This window comes from Silene latifolia, chromosome 1 (genome assembly GCF_048544455.1).
Source record: "Silene latifolia isolate original U9 population chromosome 1, ASM4854445v1, whole genome shotgun sequence".
NCBI lineage: Eukaryota > Viridiplantae > Streptophyta > Magnoliopsida > Caryophyllales > Caryophyllaceae > Silene > Silene latifolia.
The window spans coordinates 158,953,328-158,973,070 of NC_133526.1; the positions used below are offsets into that span (position 1 = coordinate 158,953,328).

The window sequence follows — 19,743 nt, forward strand, 5'->3', positions numbered from 1 at the left end:
ACAGTTCCAATTTCCCATAAAACTTGGTGGTGACTCCACAAATGCAAACGCTTGTTCCCAAGCGCCCCCGTGGGCCCCTGTGTCCACACATTTTGGCAGCAAATTATACTCGATCGTGTACTCAGTCCTCTCGATCGAGTACCATGAAGTAGGCTTGTTTGGATTCGCTTCCTGTGACGCTATTCTGAAGCTATTAGCGACCTCCCATGTTGCTGGCTGATTTGGGGAGGTCCCTACTTCGCGTATTTTTGTGAGTTTTCCACAGCCTCTCTCTCCTTTTTATTTCGCATTTCCTTTCCCTATTTTTAAGTACAATGAGGGCATTGTACGGTTTGGTTTGGGGAGGTTATGCATTCATATCTGTGTCTGCATTTAGGTTTTTATTGCATTTATGTTATCACATTTAATTTCTGTATGCATTGTTGTTTATTTTTATAAAAATTCAAAAATCTCATAAAAATTAAAAATTTTATTAAACCCAAAAAATTTCACAATTATTTTAGCATATAGGTTGAGCCGGAACGGTAGATTTCAATGATGAAATTGCACTATAATTTGTCCTTTTGTTTAAGCCTTGCATAAATTAATATCTTTAGCTTTGTCTTCTGCATATCTACGAGTTTATGTTAAAATTTAGCTGAACAAATAGACTTGACCTAAATTTTTTGGCAAACTACTTATAATTTCTAAGGCTTAGAGCCTTATAAGATGGTGTCATTTGTGACCAGTTTCATGTAGGATTGTGAGTAGTATACTCCTTGCATAACATGTTCATTAATATGTACGTATATGAGAATCAATTGCTTTTTGCCTACATAAATTCGGGTTAGTGGTTGGTGTCACATGCAGGGAGGTGCTTACATTCCTATTTTCTTTCATTTTTACCCATTTAACTTCACATTTGGCCAAATTTGCCTTTTGACCCTTAACTACATCTAAATTTAGCCTGCCTTGTCAACCTAGTTTAGTGTATGTTCTTGCGGTATATATTTTATTGATTCGAGTTTGGTTCGTATTGTATTGTTTTAGAATTGGTAGAGAAGAAAGAAGGAGGATATGTTGAAAAAGGAATTTGAATTGATGAAACCGTTTCTCCTATGCATTATTTCTATCTTATGAGGAGTATTTTGTTGGTTAGTGAGCTGTTGTGCCAATTTAAGGGCATTATGCTTAAATTTTTAGATGGCTAAGAATCGGATATTGTTTAATATGGTTTCGTTAGGTGGCTAGCTTAAGTATTACCTCACAACCCCATAATTGTTTTGCCTTTTCTTACCCATTATGGACGCGGGCCCACGGGGGTCGCTCGGGAGAAAGCGAGTAAGCTTTGCATTTGTGGAGTCGCCACCAATTTATTGTGGAAAATTGGAAACCGTTCGAATACCTCATGCCATGTCAAGACACAAACTAGTGACATGAACACCAAGAACTCGTTACCCTTAGCATTCTATGTCTAGAATGACTCTCGTGGATGCCAATGAACACGGATGTTCACAGAGATCTGGAGTAAGGGGTGAGGGTACGTATTAGGAAGCTCTTTTGATCGAAAACCTAATCCCGCCCGCCTCGATAGCGGCCTCTACTAATGATTAGGGAATTTATTCATACTTGATATGTTGTCGATTATGTGCATGCTATGCATCATCCATTTGATTGATTCTAGCATGTGAGAATTAACTAAGTCGGTAAACACGTAATTTAACATGCATTAATATCGAGGTAGAAATTTAGGTTGACTGCATGTGAAAGCATACAAACAATAAATAAAGAAATAAATACAAATACAATAAAGAAAATTACAATAATTACAACGGGTGATTGATTTACATCGAAAATATACTTAAAACGGATGATTTTAGAAAAGAAAGGGAAAATAAATTAGCGAACAAATTAGCAGCGATATTACAACTAATAGTTAATTGATACGTAAACTAATAATTAGGTCAAAGCAACAACGGAAGTTCAGAGGCAGAATTCAACCCGAAACAGGCGCAGCAGAGCTGCGTCCTTTGGAAGTTCTTGACCTGAATTCTGGCTGTGAAGCCGGAATTGCAAATTGTTAATGTTCATTGGTGATTTTATTGTTCTATTATAATATTTGACTCGGATAGAAGTGGATTAACAGATTGTTTACAAGTGAATTGGTCATAAAAACAATAAAACATGAATAAGGGCTAATTAGAACATATTAATTACAAGACTAATGATAAGATTAATAATGAATTAAATAAACTAATTAGGTTAACTAGATTATTAATGCTAAACTATTGACGATGATGATGATAATTAACAGATGAAAATATACAAAAGATAAATTTCAGAGACTTGATATTGATGAATCGAATCTCTAAAACCCGGATTTGATTAAATGACGAAAACCCGCAAATATGAGTTATGAGGGATTTAAGTCGGGAATTAAAAGGTGATAAATTAATAATGATTCATAAGTCAAAATTATCATGCTAATAAGAACAAGCAAAGACGAAACAAGAAAGCACAAACGAATTAAACAAAAGACGAAGGAAGACGAAAGAAAGCAGGAACTGCGGCAGCCTCAGGAAGAGGCGCAGCAGGTGCTACATCCCTTCGAAGAGGCGCAGCAGTTGCTATGTTCCTTCTCGACATCTGTCTCCGTGAATCCATTAAAAAGGGTTTGAATAAAGGTTTTATTAACCGGTTTTGAATATATTTTCAAAGCAAACCTTACAATAATGATTACAAAAATAAAAAAAATAGTAAAAGATGGGATTTACACCCTCAGACTTACATGTTTGACGAAACGAGATTAACTAAGTTAACGTTTAGTGATGCTCGACTCGAATGTACGACGAAAGTGCCCTCTAAGAGGAAAATGAACAAGATTGATTAAGTTGATTAAGAAAAATAAAAAGAAATGGATAAGTGTGCTGAATTGACGAAAACGCCGATCTCGCCTCAAAATACGTGCCCATGGAATTAGGAAACTTGAAATACGGTAATTGGACGAAATAACCAAAAATAATAATTCATACGAATAGGAAATTATGCTTTAAGAAATTAGGAAAGATCCAACGCGGAAAATCACAGAAATACAGTTGAGGAAGAGGCGTAGCATGAGCTGCGTGTCTTTGAAGAGACGCAGCAGGTGCTGCGCCCTTTCCCCAGTGTGTCCGTCAACTTTGGATCGATTTTGAGCTTGAAACTAGTTAAGGTCGTCAAACCGTTCTTGGATGCTTGTCTTGAGTATTGGGACCCGAACTTCCACGTGTTTTCCTTCCTTGGAGGTGATATCTGTCCGTTTCCTGAAGAAATTGCCGCAATTGGTGGTTGTGACCCAGAACATATGCCTGCTATTCCCTCTACTTCTCAAGGATATAAGAATAAATTTAGGGATTTGCTTGGATTGACAAGAGCTGAGGTTAATCGTCTTGTGACCTCAAAAGGAGTCCGAATGCTTGATTTTACCGATCAATTCATAAATAGGGCAGACCCTTCTATCTCCTATGTGGCGAGGCGTAGGGCATTTCGGTTTTGCCTATTTCATGGTTATGTCCTTCAAGGGAATGTTCACGAGGATATGTGAGGTGATCCTCGCTATTTGAGCCTAGTTGAGCAGATGGAGCTCCGCAGGAGCCCAACTTACCTATGTTTAGGAGAGATCCTATTGGGGTTAGATAACAGGAAAGCCACCCACGACCTTCCTTATTTAGGAAGTCCCATCATCTTGCAGGTAAGAGAATACAACTTTTTCTTTTTTTTTTTCTTTTTTGTTTTTGTTTTTTTTTTCTCTTCCGTGTTAGATACTAATACCTGCTTTGGTAGGTTTGGCTTATGGAGCGTCTTCGATTGATCGAGCCCCCAGTTAATATTCCTGATTATCATTCTCGCTCAATTGCAATGAGGACCAGGCTTTACATGGTGGATTTTACTAGGGTTTGCAACTATTGGGAGAATAAGTTGAAGAACGAGGATGGACCCCTGTTAGATGGATTGTACCTTGGTGGCATCTTAAGTCTGTTACTAGAGTATCGTCTCTGGATCCTACCCGATCGGTGCGCATTCCTGGCTTGGAATTCATGATATGCATCTTCCCCGAGAGGCTGATGAGGCAGGTTGGATTGAAGCAGACGATTCCAAGGCTTGATAGTGTTCCTCAGACTGCCATGGCGCTTGCTACCGAGAGTCGAAGAGAGTGGGCCATCAAATGGGCTGAAAGAAACATGTGGTTCCTAAACTCTTCTGTCAGCGCATTATTGGTATCAGATTCCTACTTGCAGTGGAGGAAGGCTACTACTCCTGAGGAGCGCGAGAGACTAAGGAAGCGCGAGCCTATTGACTACAAGGTTCGTGAAGAGAAGGAGAAAGAGAAGCACTTGACAGAGGGAGAGGAATAAGCCGGATTTCGAGTTGTTCATCCGTCGAAGAAACCAAAGACTTCTCCTATCGTCGAGAAGGTAGTTGATAAGAATGGCAAGGCTAGACCACAAGAGAGACCATTGGTGATTAGATCTGAGATAGCGCAGGAGCGCCCGGCTCGTGGTGGAGATAGGAAATATGACAAGAATGACAAAGGGAAAGGGAAAATGGAAGAATAGCCTGAGTCTTAGTATTATTTATTACTATTATTATTATTGTTTATAATAAAAAAGGTGGGGTTTTTAGAATCCTAGCCTATTTATTTTAGCATTATTTTTATTATGTGGCATAGTATTATTATCATGGAAGGAAATGAATAAAAGGTTAATTGGTTATGCAACCGTTATGATTTTCTTTTATTATTCTTGTCGAATTCCAAATGCATATGCAAATGTCCTTCTACTTACATTTAAAATAATAATAGTTGGTTGTATCCTGTGAAGGATTGCCTACGTATTAATTTAAAAAAATGAAATCAAACCCTTACGCGTAGTTCAAGTAAATGTAAAAGAACAATTGTTCTAAGCAAGAGCATGTAATGGACTAGAAAATAAGCACGAGCTTTACTTACTCCTAAAGCACAACTCAGTTTATTTGATTATATGAGGATGACGATTTGTCAAAATGCAAGAGCAAGGTGACGTAAACTTTATTTCAGCTGGCCAGGGGCTGTTTTTATTCCGTGCCACAGGAGCGACACGTGGTATTACGCGAGGCGCGTGTTTGTTCCTATTCTAGGCATAGTAACGTTTCAGTTGGTCGAGGTTAGCTGGGTTGGCAAACTCATTCCCATCTAGGTCTGTGATTCTAACCGCACCCCCGAGAGTATGGACTTGACTAGAAATGGTCAGGCCCAGTTGGGTTTGAACTTTCCTCATGGATCGACAAGTAAAAGAGCTGTAACTGATTTGAGAACTAAGTCTTCTTCTTTGATGTTTCTTGGCTTAACCCTTTTGTTTAAGGCTCGTTTGATACGTGCCTGATACGTTTTCACATTATGTAATGCGCGCAATCTTCATTCATCCAGGAGGATGAGTTCTTCATATCTATCCCTCTTCTAATCGGCTTCTGGGATTTGACTTTCGAGTAGAATACGCAAGGATGGTATTTCGAGCTCGACTGGTTGCACGGCTTCCATACCGTAGGTCAAATAGAAAGGAGTGGCCCCAGTGGGCGTCCTAACGGATGTGCGATATCCCCACAAGGCAAATGGTATCTTACTTGGCCAATCTCGATAATTGTCAATCATTTTCTTGAGGATTGTGACAACATTTTTGCTTGCTGCCTCTACTGGGCCATTAGTTGGAATGGTGATGTTTGATCTTGTACTTAGCTAGCAATTGTTCAGTCTCAGCCTGGAAATGTGATCCATTGTCACTGATGATCTCATGTGGGCAACCGTATCGACAAATGATATTGGTTTGTATGAATTTTGCCACGTTCTTGGCTGTGAGACTAGTATAAGAAGCCGCTTCTATCCATTTGGTAAAATAGTCGATAGCCGACAAAATGAAACAGTGACCTCCTGTTCCGGCTGGGATGATCTTTCCGATGATGTCGATTCCCCAGGCAGAAAATGGCCAAGGAGATGTCATGGTGTAAAGTAGTGAAGGAGGGACGTGTTGCACATTCCCGAAGATTTGGCAGTTATGACAATGTCTGACATATTTGATGCAATCGGATTCCATTGTGGTCCAATAATACCCCAAACGCGTGATTTTATTTGCCATCATTGGTCCACTCATGTGAGGTCCACATTCTCCATCATGGACTTCCTCCATCACTTTCCGTGCCTGTGAATGATCAAGGCAACGCAGGACTACACCAAGAGGTATTTTTTTTATATAATTCTCCTTGCATGACGACGTATTGGTAGGCTAGTAAGCGTATAGCACGTTGTCCCCTTTTTTCCATGTCTGGTGGATAGGTGCCGTAGAGTTTGATGTTCAGAATTGCTTGGAACCAAGGTTCCTCTTGGTTTTCTTCTTCATCTGTAATTTGGTGCACATAAGCTGGTTCTGACCGTCGTTCGATGCATAAAGGCATTTTTACCATATCATCCGGCATATTAATCAAAGATGCGAGTTTTGAAAGAGCATCTACAAATTGATTCTCTTCTCGAGCTAGGTGTAGGTATGCTACTTGATCGAAGAATTGGGCAACTTGGTCTATCCTGGCTTGATAGGGTGCTAGGCTTTCACTCCGAATTTTCCAAGATCCTGTAATTTTGTTGATGATCAAAGATGAATCTCCATGTACCCGAAGATTCTTGATGCCTAAACCTACTGCTGCTTGTAGCCCAATGAGGCAAGCCTCATATTCTGCCGCATTATTTGTCACCTCGAAGTCGAGTTTGACAGAGAGTGGTGTATGCTCGCCTTCAGGGGAAATGAGCAACACTCCTATTCCAAATCCTCTTAAGTTCGACGCTCCTTCAAAATAAAGGTCCCAGGAGTCTACATCTGTTTGGAGTATGTCCTCATCCGGAAACGACCAAGTGTCTATTGTTTGTGCATCATTGATGGGATTTTCTGCGAAGAACTCGGCGACAGCGCGCCCCTTTATAACTTTCAGAGGTACATACTTGAGATCGAACTATGAGAGCATCAAAGTCCATCTCGCTAGGCGTCCATTGAGAACAGGTTTTTCGAAGAGGTATTTGACAGGATCCATTTTGTAGTATATTTTGACGGAGTAGCTAAGCATGTAATGGCGTAGATACTTCGTTGCCCACACAAGAGAGAGGCATGTCTTCTCGAGTTGTGTGTACTTGCACTCATACTCCAAGAACTTCTTACTAAGGTAGTAGATAGCTCTTTCTTCTTTTCCCACAGTTTGGGCCAGCACGGTACCTGATATGGCTAAAGTCGTATTACCAAATCAAAGTAAAACTATCTCAGGACTAACAAGAATAGCTAGTGATAAGACAAGTATCGAATCCACCGGGAGGCGGTAAAAGCTAAGTCTAAGAGTATTTAAGCTGTCTAGAAGTAACCGATTTCGGGGGGTTTTGTTTGAGTTGATTCTAACAAACTAATTGCAATGTAAATAAAGGATGAATAACAATATTATTAAAAGTCTAGGAATTAGGTTCACTAGGTCAATCAGTCGGAGATTATCAATCAATTACTAGATTTATCAAGTTGTTTAAGGTCATAAGATCGGTCGATTCCATTATGCCCTTTAGATCGATTCTAATATGCGGTCGCTATGATTAGATACTTTCTATTTGATTATCGCAGCCTATATCAATTCTAACCCGGTCGGCGATAGGATCGATTCGCTATACTAATTAATAACTCAGGCCTCAAGTGATTAACTAGAAGAATTACAATAATCAAACAACTTTAATGATATCAATAGCAACTAATTGATTTTCCCTTTTTAATTAACCTAGATCCCCTTCATCCTAGATGAGGGGATTAGCTACTCATGATTATAATAACAACAACAAATATGATTAAAGATGAAAACATAATTGCAAGATGAAAACAATAATTGAAGAACATAAAACAATAATGATTAATTAACGAGGAAAGATTAGTACCATACAAGGGAAATATTAGGGTTCTAGAGAGTTTTCCAGCAATATCCAAGCAAAATATAACGTAGTCTAACAATAAAACACGAGTCTTTTATTTATAACCAAAAGATTAACGTTTTAGGAAATTCCGGAAATAAAACCCGCCAGAGAGGATCCTCGATCGAGTCGCAAGTGACTCGATCGAGGACAACTGCTCGATCGAGTCAGCAGTGACTCGATCGAGGAACTTGCTTCACAGGTTCTTTCTTCTCTTCTTTCACTTCTAGTCTTCGTGATTCCTCGTTTCCCGTGCCATGCTTCGTGTACTCTACCGTGCCGTCTCCGCTATGCTAATCTCAGCTTGATCACACTCATATTGAGTCATTTCTGCATGAAAACTCAAAATAGCGGCAGTATCGACAATTCATTGAAATAAAGCATATAAATGATATAATAGGCACGAAACGGTATGAAATATGATGTAAAGGGAGTTATAAAAGTATATATGAAAGTGATACATCAAACTCCCCCAAACCAAACCTTTGCTTGTCCTCAAGCAAAGCAATCAGGCCAAAACAAAGGACAACAAACATATGGTGAATGAATAACTCAGAGCAAATGTCTAGGCACATACAAGACTCAGCTGTCCATATCTATAACAAAGTAATGACCGAAGTTGTGCTAATAAAACAAATTCAAAAGCACGGGTAATAGACTAACGCAACTCTTACTCAAGATGTGACATGATACCGAGACTCAACCAAATACCTTTCAACCTTGCAAGACCATTTTGTCGGATTCTCGCGGTTTCACTCATGCACTCATAATGGGTGAAATATATGTAAGATAGAAAGAAGTAAGACTCTCACTCAACTTATGAGATATGCATGCAATCTAATGTGATAAGAGATTCTCCAACTAATACGCATTCACGAAACAGACCAAGTACATGTATCAAGGACAGAATGGTGGTAAAGTGGCATGGGTATAGAAGTAGCTTGTGCAAAAGCACGTATGGATATGTGAGGCTCAGACGGTAGTCGCAGCACTAGACCAATAGCCAAATCTAATAAGAAATAAAACAAACATCCAGTTGGAGAAATAATCTCAACTTTGACAACATATGAGAGAAATGTAAAGGCTCTCCAAATGTGCATTAGACTCCAGTAATTACCACACACGACCTCCTAACAAATCCGAATGAAGCATACATTTTTTCTTCGTTTCTCTTTTGAATCCTTTTTTTTTCGAAAATCTTTTCTTTTTCATCTCTTTTTCTTTTCTTTCTTTTTTTTTTCTTTTTTTTTTTTAATTTTCTCGCTGCTTCATAATACTTCTCTTTTTCAACATAAGAGGTCACACAATTGCTACAAAAAGATAGCTACTACCCACATGACAATAAAAGTCCCAACCCAACCAAAGTAGCTATAACAATAAAGACTCAAGCAACTGCGACTGTCCCGAAAAAGGTAGGCAAATTCTAGAATGTAGCTAAGAAATAGGATATAAAATGGCTACATGGTTCAAACGGGCTAACAAAACTGGGTAATGTAAGGCTTATTTGAACAATAAGAATCGCCTATCCACATGTACTTAATCAAATGAACGCGCAAAAGCTAAGAAACTAATGTCACACTTATGCAGTTTGATATTACATATACCACAAGGAGACCACACTCATTAGCCTAAATAACAATGAGACCGGTTTATTAATGTTCCCGACCTAGGAAGCTCTAAAGACCTCAGAAATTGAAGTGGTTTACCAACAAAATAAAGTCAAGTCTACTCGGCATAAGGCATATTGTGACGGTCAAGACTTGAGTAAAGAGCTTTGGTCATCATAGCTAACAGGTCAAAACAATGTACATGAACAACTAAATGAGACTCAAATGCAAAGACAAAGCAAGTTATCATCATTGCTATACAATTCACCAAGACTCAAAATAAAGAAAAGTAAATAAAAACATGTTTTTGTATTTTAGAATTTTTTCAATAATTTTTTTTGAATTTTCTGATTTTTTTCACACAACAATAAATAAAAGCACACAACAGAAATAAACACACTCCCCCAAACCTAAATGTCACAGTGTCCTCATTGTGACGCCGACAACATAGCAATCACACCGAAATCCAGTAACCTATGGGACACTACTAACAAAGGGAAGAGGGTAAAAAAGGAAATGCAACAAAAACAAAAAGAAAGATAATACCACCGTTTGTGCGAAGCCTCCCCAAACCAAATGAAAGAGAGGGATGTAGTGACCACCGTCCTCACGGGATCCGTATATCATCAAAATCATCAATATCAGCATATAAGGACATAAGCTCAGGATCAGGAACGGCACTGCGGCCACGGCCTCTACCACGAGTGTCTCTCCGAACACGGCCTCGACCACGAGTGCCTCCAGGAGCAGCAGCAGTGGAAGTAGAAGCAGCAAACTGGCCAAACGGGCCTCTCTGGGAACAAGGGATGCCGGTGTCCTCCGCAAAAACAGAAGTAGGCTGAGGGGGGCGGACTGGAGTGTAGAAGGGACGGCCTAATGCACCAAACTCGGTGCTAAACTGTCCAAACTCCGTAGGAGTCACTCCGTAGAGATGGAACACACGACTGTCGTCACCAGGAGTAGTGTAATAAGAAGGTGACACACCGCGATACTGCCCCCCGGAAGCTAAAGTCATAGCCTCCATCTGTTCCCACATCCTCCTCTCTGTCAAAGCAGTGTTGATGCCCGTATGCATCCTCACTTCCCGTTCAACGACGGGGTCAAAATGGTAGCACGGAGCATAGCCTGAAGTGGGATAGGCTGAAGGAGGTGGTGGAGGAGCGGGCCGGAAGGAGCCCGGCGATGGGTAGTGGGTGCACGACGTTGCGCGCGCCGCCGTCTTTGGTAGTAGTACTAGACCCGGAAAAGTAACCAAGAGATCCTCGGAATCGGATATGTAACGGGTGGGGGTCGCTCCACGGCCGTACTCTCCTCGAGGGGGTCAACAGCAAAACGGGCGCAAGGAAGAAGCATGTATGACTCACCGCACCCTCCGAAATGGTCCTTCCCATTCTTAATATCAAGATAAGAAATGTCATAGCGAAGGTGGTCATCATCAACAAGTGGCTCAAAGTCAGCCATGGGCTCATATGGGTCATCACCCTCAAAGTCACAAACAGCCCTAGCAATCTTGGTGACAAGAGCACCACAGTCAAGGTTCCCGTACCTCCCGATCATCCTATCAAACGCCGAACAGACAAGAGAAGGGGGAGAGAATTGGAATGTCTCCTCCCTATAAGGATTCAAGTAACTAGCAAGTATTAAGACCTCAATAGTGGAGGTCTTGCTCTTATCGGTCCGACCATACAGCAAATAGCTCAAATACCTCAAAAACATTCGAAGATAAACGTGTTGGACATCTAACAAAGCCATAGCACTGACATCCGCATCCATATAACCAGTAAACAATGGAAAATAACGAACAGCAGACAACCCACCAACACCATACAAGTCCCCTTCAGTATGCTTATCCAATCCCAGGATTTCAGAATGACGGCCAAAGGTTAAAGACCGTTCAACATTAAGCAAACGAAATCTGATTAGGTGATCACTGGGGAAATAAGTAAAAGAGCTAAGAAATTCGAGAGTTAGGGCAGGGTAAGACAACTCGTGGAGCGTGAAAAGACCCTGCAACCCGATTTCATTAAACATGCCAAACATAATGTCGTCTATCTTCAATGTTCGCAAAATTTTCCTATCAACACATCGAGTGGCACTCATAGACTTGGTTAACAAATGCTCAAACATGTCCTTCTATGCTTTGTCACGAAATTCAATAAATGGATAATCGTCTAAGGGAGACAAATCATCCTCCGAAGACACAATCTCTTCAGGAATCACCTCGGGTTGCTGAACCGGGGCTCGCCTTTCTCTAGTCCGCTTATTTCCTTGCCCGGAAGTCGACATTATCTGCATAAAAGCAAGTAGAAAATCAAACTTCAACCTCATCAAAAAAACAGTCCCGTTTTTGGCAATAATGGGTCCGAAAAATCAAGTTTTAAGACTCCAAATGACAATGAAAGCATCCAAAAACTTAGGGGAACATGAGTATGTATCATATATGGAAGATTCCAAGCAATAGAATACAATTCTAACCAATTTAATGCAAAATTTCTACCCGGATTTTGAAGAACTCTAATTCCCAAATTAGCAAATTAGGCATGAATTTCAACAATTAAGGGGCTAGAAAGCAAGGAAATAGCAATTGTAAACTAGCAATGGAAGATTTGATACAATAAACTCAATAATTAAGCAAGAAAAATCAGAATTTTCGAGACACATAGAGGCCAAATCGCGACTTACCTGAGCAATTTAAGCAATGGAATTGAGAAAATAAGCACAAGAGAACGATTCAAACAAGTAATAAGCAAGTAAGCACAAGTTTTAAGTGAGTTTTGATGATGATTGATGATGAATATAGAGAGAATGAGTAATAGAGGAGGAAGAATGCAGGGAAGAAGCACGAAATGAAGAAGAGCATTGAAAGAAATTTGAGTAATAGAAGCACAAAAACCGGTCAAAGAAAAGCGCGGAACCCGATCCAATTTGGATCCTCGATCGAGTCGCAGCTGGCTCGATCGAGGAACCATTTTCAGGAATACCCAACTTTCGTTTTAAACTTTTCTAAATTCTTCGCAGGTTCCTCGATCGAGTCGCAGCTGACTCGATCGAGCTGATAGGTTCCTCGATTGAGTCGCAGCTGACTCGATCGAGGAACCAGGCTGGGGCTCCTTTCTTCGTCTTTTGTTACTCATAACTTCAAATCCCGTCAAAATTCCTGCAAAAGACACTTGAAAGCATATCAAGTACCCTCTCCTCGTCTGTCCAAGTTCAAGGAAACATAAAAACAAAAGCAATACGTGAATTTAAATCCTAATTACAAACTAATAGTTTACAAAATCCGAGCTGCCTCTCGGTAGCGCTGGTTTTTGCGGTCCCGCACGACCGTAATTCTTCATCAGTGAGAAGAATCAATGGGGAAGAGGTCAAGAGCCTCTATTACCCCCACAAAAGCACCTTCATAGTACGTTTTCAAGCGTTGCCCATTCACTTTGAAGGTCTTTCCTGTGTCAGAATGCAGTGTAACTGACCCAAATTTGTTCACATCAGTAACAGTGAACGGTCCAGACCATCTACTCTTCAATTTACCTGGAAACAAGCGCAAATGAGAGTTAAACAAGAGAACTTTCTCACCAACATGAAATTCTCTTTGCAAGATATGCTTGTCATGCCACTTCTTCGTTCGCTCCTTGTATACTTGAGCACTATCATAGGCATGCAGTCGAAATTCGTCAAGCTCATTCAACTGCATCAGTCGTTTCTCACCCGCCAGTGAGAGATCCATATTCAGCTCTTTTATGGCCCACATAGCCCTGTACTCAAGCTCCACGGGTAAATGGCAGGACTTGCCATAGACAAGTCGGTATGGTGAGGTTCCAATCGGCGTTTTGAATGCAGTACGGTAGGCCCACAAAGTATCATCGAGCTTCCGACTCCAATCCTTTCTATTCTTGCTTACTACCTTTTCCAAGATCTGTTTCAGCTCTCTGTTGGAAATCTCTACCTGTCCACTGGTTTGAGGATGATAAGCCAATCCTCTTCGGTGTGTAACGCCATACTTCTTCAAGAGAGAATTGAGATGACGCTCATTGAAATGCTTGCCTCCATCACTGATCACTGCACGAGGCACTCCGAATCATGGAAAGATAGTCTTCTGAAACAGCTTAACAACAGATTTAGCATCACAAGTGGGGGTGGCAATTGCCTCCACCCATTTAGAAACATAATCTACTGCTACTAATATGTATTGGTTCCCAAAAGATGTAGGGAACGGCCCTTGGTAATCAATGCCCCAAACGTCAAAAATCTCTACTTCGGAGATTCCAGTTTGAGGCATCTCATGCCTTTGCGAGATATTGCCCGTCCTTTGACGTGCATCACAAGAACGGACAAAGTAGTAGCATCCTTCAAGACAGTAGGCCAATAAAAACCCGATTGCATTACCTTAGCAAATGTCCTAGAAGGACCATGATGACCTCCATAAGAAGAAGAGTGACAGTGAGAAAGGATGGCACGTACCTCACCCTCTGGAATACATCGTCTGTAGATACCGTCTGCGCACTCCCGGAATAGATATGGGTCGTCCCAGAAATATCGCTTCACATCATGCAAAAACCTCTTCTTCTGCTGATAGGAAAGATCAGGAGGAAGCATACCTCCTACCAAATAATTGGCATAATTTGCAAACCATGGAGTATTTGTAGCTACAGCTAACAGCTGGTCATCTGGAAAAGAGTCATCAATGGGCAAGATCTCTCTTCCTGAAAATTGCAATCTGGACAAATGATCTGCAACAACATTTTTCAACACTGGACTTATCATCGGATTTCTAAATCAAATTCTTGTAACAATAAAATCCATCTAATAAGTCTAGGTTTAGCTTCTTGTTTGGTTAAAAGATACTTTAAAGCTGCATGGTCAGTGTGAACAATAACTTTAGAACCAACAAGATAAGCTCTAAATTTGTCTAATGAATAGACAACTGCAAGTAGCTCCTTCTCTGTAGTAGCATAGTTGATTTGGGCATCAACGAGAGTCTTGCTTGCATAGTAAATGGCATGTAACACCTTGTCCTTTCGCTGCCCCAAAACAGCTCCAACTGCATAGTCACTGGCATCGCACATAATCTCAAAAGGAAGGCTCCAATCCGGAGATCGGATAATAGGAGCTGAGATAAGTGCTTGTTTGATCCTGTCAAAGGCTTGAATACACTTGTCAGTAAGCACAAAAGGAGCATCTTTATGAAGAACACTACTACAAAAATGATCAAAGAGAACGGTTGCTAACCGTTCTTATACGTAGTTTGGACCGTCCTGTGGCCAAGCGTTCTCTTTGATCTAAGAGAACGGTTGAAATCAAGTCAACCCGGTCTCTTTGTAACAACAATCAGAACGGTTGCCTTTTAGAACCATTCTCTTTGATATACCAAAGAGAACGGTTGCATGAAATAACCAGTCTCTTTGATAAGGGAGTTCCCTTTGTTAGAGTTTTAGATTTTTTGGCGCCTTAGTGCTACCTTATCAAAGAGAACAGTTGTGATGATACTAACCGTTCTCTTTGATCCTGTAATTTTTTTAAAAAAAATATATTTCTATTTTTATCGTAACCCTACACGATTGAATCGTATAGCTCATAAGAATTAAACCTGTTACAATTCAGAAACTCGAGCAATTTTTACACAAGAAAAACCTTCTGATTTAATTTGAACCATTAGGACAAATTTTATTGAAACAAAATACAATATCGTATCATGTTGTTAAGAGCCTACAAATATCGAAGATACGCTACCATGTGCAAAACATAAATAAAATTCTTCAATCCTCATCACTTAGTCGCATCATACTGCAAATAAATCGAACTTCAAAAAATTGTAATCATCGTCTGCAGAAAAATGAAGCTTGCATCAGATTCTATAGCAGGACTCTCGTGAATATTTGATACCGGGTACATAATTAAAATGAGCGGCTCTTAAACACATAGGACACACCAATATATGGCATATAATTATGATAAATATGCTCATTAAAAACTCAATGTATTAGCGATTCTAAATTAGTCAAAATTAGACCTCATCTGATCAATACACCGACAAAAGCACACGCACATGTAAAACAATCAATACATCAGTTCACCTACACAAAAACCACTCAAACCAAGTACAAGAATATCAGAAACAGCACCCTAAATCATATTGAGGGAGATTTAACATGGTAGAATACAAGGAGCCATTATCCTTACTTCATCCAATCCAAAAGGAGCTTGAATAATATAGTTCATATATTATTCAAATGGTGAAGGTGTATAGTCACAACTAAGCAATGAAGGTATAATCCCAAGTACAATAAATCAACCATACTCTGAATCATCTAAGAACCATGTTTGAGATTGCATCAGGCACATATCCACAAAAACTCAAACCAGCTAATGCATCAAAAGGTTGTTCACTAGTTAATTGACTTAATAATCAACAAGCTAATTAAAATCCAACTAAAACTCATAGCATTCTATTTTCAGTCTTACAGTCGTAAACAAAAACATAAGACTTGCATTATGCTACGGACAAGCAGCATGCACAAATTTGAACAACAAAAGAATTTATTTCTGCTGAGATGAGAAAGATCAAAGTTAATGAACAATCTACAAACAACAACACAAGCATAACCAACAGCAACACATTATTCAAGAAATAGCACAAGGAGTTCAGAATACAATCATATACAAGTATACAACAAATATTACTCCAAATACGAAATCCACCCCTGGTCAGTTCACTTGATGTCATAAACAAAATTAAGGCAAAATAATTAAGGCTATGTGACTACAATACATTTCTAGCAATTAGTTAACACGATTAAATGATCATAGTAACTGAGATGGAATGAATGGAATGAACAAACATAGTAAGATGAAATGAATGGGGGCAACAAAATAAGCATAAAAATTGCACCAAAATTGGTGACCCATTCATCATAAGCTAACAAAACTAAATGATCATATTCACTGAACAGCGATGATGTATCACAATATATGAGTAGGGTGTTCTCAAGTTGGTCTTGTGAGAGACCATTTGATGGTAAACATAATACCATTACTATCATTAGAGGAGTTCGGGGGATAACATAGCTAGGTACTAAACTCATTACCAAACAATAACATAAACAAATATACTCATAAAACTCTACTTCTTAAGACTTGAGAGGCAAACCTGACAAGCATACGAAATTTCAGTAATGCAGTTTTATATTTCACCATTGATAGATCGATTCTTCTTGTCTAACGGTGTAATCCCTACTGCATGATTTGTATATTTAAAAGATATCATCAGTTGGATAGGATAAAAGAATAGAAATTTTGTATTCTAAACTCATTTATTTTTCAATAAGTTCTAAATCTTCTATAACAATTTGTCAATGAGGATAAGGAAAGCTAATGCAATTCATTGATGTAATTGTGATTCAATAAGTAAAAAGTGAATAGAAAGAAAAATGGAAAACAAACCTTACGCATTGTTATGAACCTTACTCCACCTATCTCCAAGAAACAATTATCATGTATAGTGTACCGCTCATATAGCTTGAATACGAAATCAACCACCAAAATTAAAATGATATAAGCATGATGTCGTACCTGAACAGGATAACAACCAAGATTAACAGACAAAGACACCTTTGATCAAGGAGAAATAGACACTATTACAGACGAACTTTAACAAATATTGGATATAGACTGATCCCAATTGAAAAACACTTCCACAACACCAAACTCTAGTAAAGTGATGCAATAATTGCACAATGTTAAAACTAAGTAAGATTCATGTACTAATCACAAAATGAGTAACGCAAAAATTTATGGTATTTTCTTAACCAAATCATTAAATTACATATCCAACAACGAGAAGGATTGGAATCTATCAGCAATTAAGTAAAACAAAGAAACCCTAATTTTTAAAAAAGAAGGAAAGCTAATTGCAATCTCTAATACTGATCAAATTTAATTGAAAACCCTAACTAACTTAATCGTATCCTAGCATGATAAAAATAACTGAATCTCAAAGCGCAAACATCATACAAAACGAAAATTCAGTGAAAAATGAAAACAAATCCTCGAAAAACATATGAATTTCGATAACTTTAAAACTTATTGAAATAAAGAATCATACCTGATTGGGGATTGCGAACTGGAAGGTTGACGAATTGCGCCGAGATGGATGTGGGCCGTCGGTGACGAGATGGCTGCCGGAGATAACACGGTGGAGGTCGGTGAGAGGTTGGCGGATATAAGGTCGTTAGTAGGTCATGAGCGTCATAATTAAGAGTTGGTTTTAAGTAATAAGAATGAAGGGACTGTATAACGATATGAGTTGGGATGAAGTGTAAGTGGGGTTTTTAGGGATTTAATAGAGAACGGCCGAGGATAGGGTCCCTGCTCTTTGTTTTATCAAGGAGAACGGTTTGAATATATAACCGGTCTCTTTTATATTTTAAGACGGTTGGTCAAACCTAACCGTTCCCTTTGTTAATGTACGAGAACGGTTTGAGCAAACAACCGTTCTCTATTGGAATCCTAAATGGCCGCCAAACTAAATATAACAAAGAGACCGATTCCGCTATCCACCGTTCTTGAAGGGGCGTTCTCTTTGCCTTAAATTGTAGTAGTGGAAGCTGAGTTAGAGGTTGAGCAATTTTAGAAAAATCCTTTATAAAGCGGCGATAGAACCCTGCATGACCAAGAAAACTACGCACACTTTTAACATTAACCGGGTACGGGAGTTGCTCAATTACCTCAACCTTAGCTTTGTCCACTTGAATACCCTTACCTGACACCAAATGACCGAGTACCACCCCTTTAGTAACCATGAAGTGACACTTCTCCCAGTTGAGAACAAGGTTGCTCTCCTCACAGCGCTGCAAAACCTTAGTCAAGTTTCTCAAGCAAACATCAAAATCAGTACCATATACACTGAAATAATCCATAAAGACTTCCATGATAGACTCTATGTAATCAGAAAATATGGCCATCATACAACGCTGAAAGGTAGCAGGAGCATTGCATAAACCAAAGGGCATCCTCCTATAAGCAAATACACCATATGGACAAGTGAAAGTGGTCTTTTCCTGATCCTCAGGATGAATGGGTATTTGAAAGAAATCGGAGTAGCCATCTAGGTAACGGAAATAACTATGACACGCTAATCTCTCTAACATTTGGTCAATGTAAGGAAGTGGGAAATGGTCCTTTTTAGTGGCCGTGTTCAACTTCCTATAGTCAATGCACATCCTCCATCCTGTGACAAGTCTAGTAGCAATCAATTCATTCTTATCATTTTTCACTACACTTTGTAGTACCTCCCTTCTTAGGTACAACTTGGACAGATCGACCCATTTAGAATCGAAATAGAGAAAATAATACCAAAGATCAAGTAATTTCTGTACCTCTTTTCTTACCACCTCCTGCATTGGAGGATTTAGTCGTCTCTGACCTTGTGCACTAGGCTTGTGGCCTTCTTCCAAGTGAATTCTATGCATACAAAAATCAGGACTAATACCTTTGAGATCGTCAATGCTATACCCAATGGCCTTTTTATGAGTTCTCAAAACAATCAACAAAGCGATAGTTGACCTTCGATTAGGCTAGCATTGACAATCACTGGGTTCATTTCACAGTCATCAAGAAATTCATATTTGAGATGAGAGGGAAGAGGTTTTAATTCAGGTTTCTTTACCTCAGTTACCTTAGGTGTGACACCCAAACTATATACCTTCTGATGTGGGCATTCCTCTCCAGTTAGAAGCTTCTCAATTTGATGAACTTCTGGACTCCATGAACCCGTCTGATCAGCTGGATCAGAAACCAGGACAATCTCCAAAGGATCCCTGTCCAAACATATAGGTAGACACTCATCAATAGTAAAATCAACAACATCTATACTATGACAAGTCTCTTCTATCATGGGGTTTTTCAATGATTTTTCCAAGTTGAAAATAATCGTATCATCCCCCACAGCTAAGGTCAATCTCCCCTGCCTAACATCTATAACCGCCCCCGCAGTATGTAAGAACGGTCTGCCCAAGATGATAGGGATTTGGTTGTCTTCAGCCATGTCCATGACAACAAAATCAACGGGGATGTAAAATTTCCCAATACGAACGGGAACATCCTCTAACACCCCCAGTGGGTGCTTAACTGATCTATCGGCCATCTGCAGTGTCATATTAGTAATCA

General features: G+C 39.4%; 1 long non-coding RNA gene across 1 annotated transcript; it reads right to left on the reverse strand.

Moving 5' to 3' along the window:
* Window positions 1–15,147: 15,147 nt before the first annotated feature.
* On the reverse strand, window positions 15,148–17,882 carry LOC141607537 (uncharacterized). The gene is made up of 4 exons (XR_012526923.1): window positions 17,681–17,882; window positions 17,020–17,148; window positions 16,727–16,812; window positions 15,148–15,402 (listed from the first exon to the last, which is right to left on the reverse strand). It is a non-coding gene; the product is annotated as an uncharacterized LOC141607537 (long non-coding RNA).
* Between the last annotated feature and the right edge of the window lie 1,861 nt (window positions 17,883–19,743).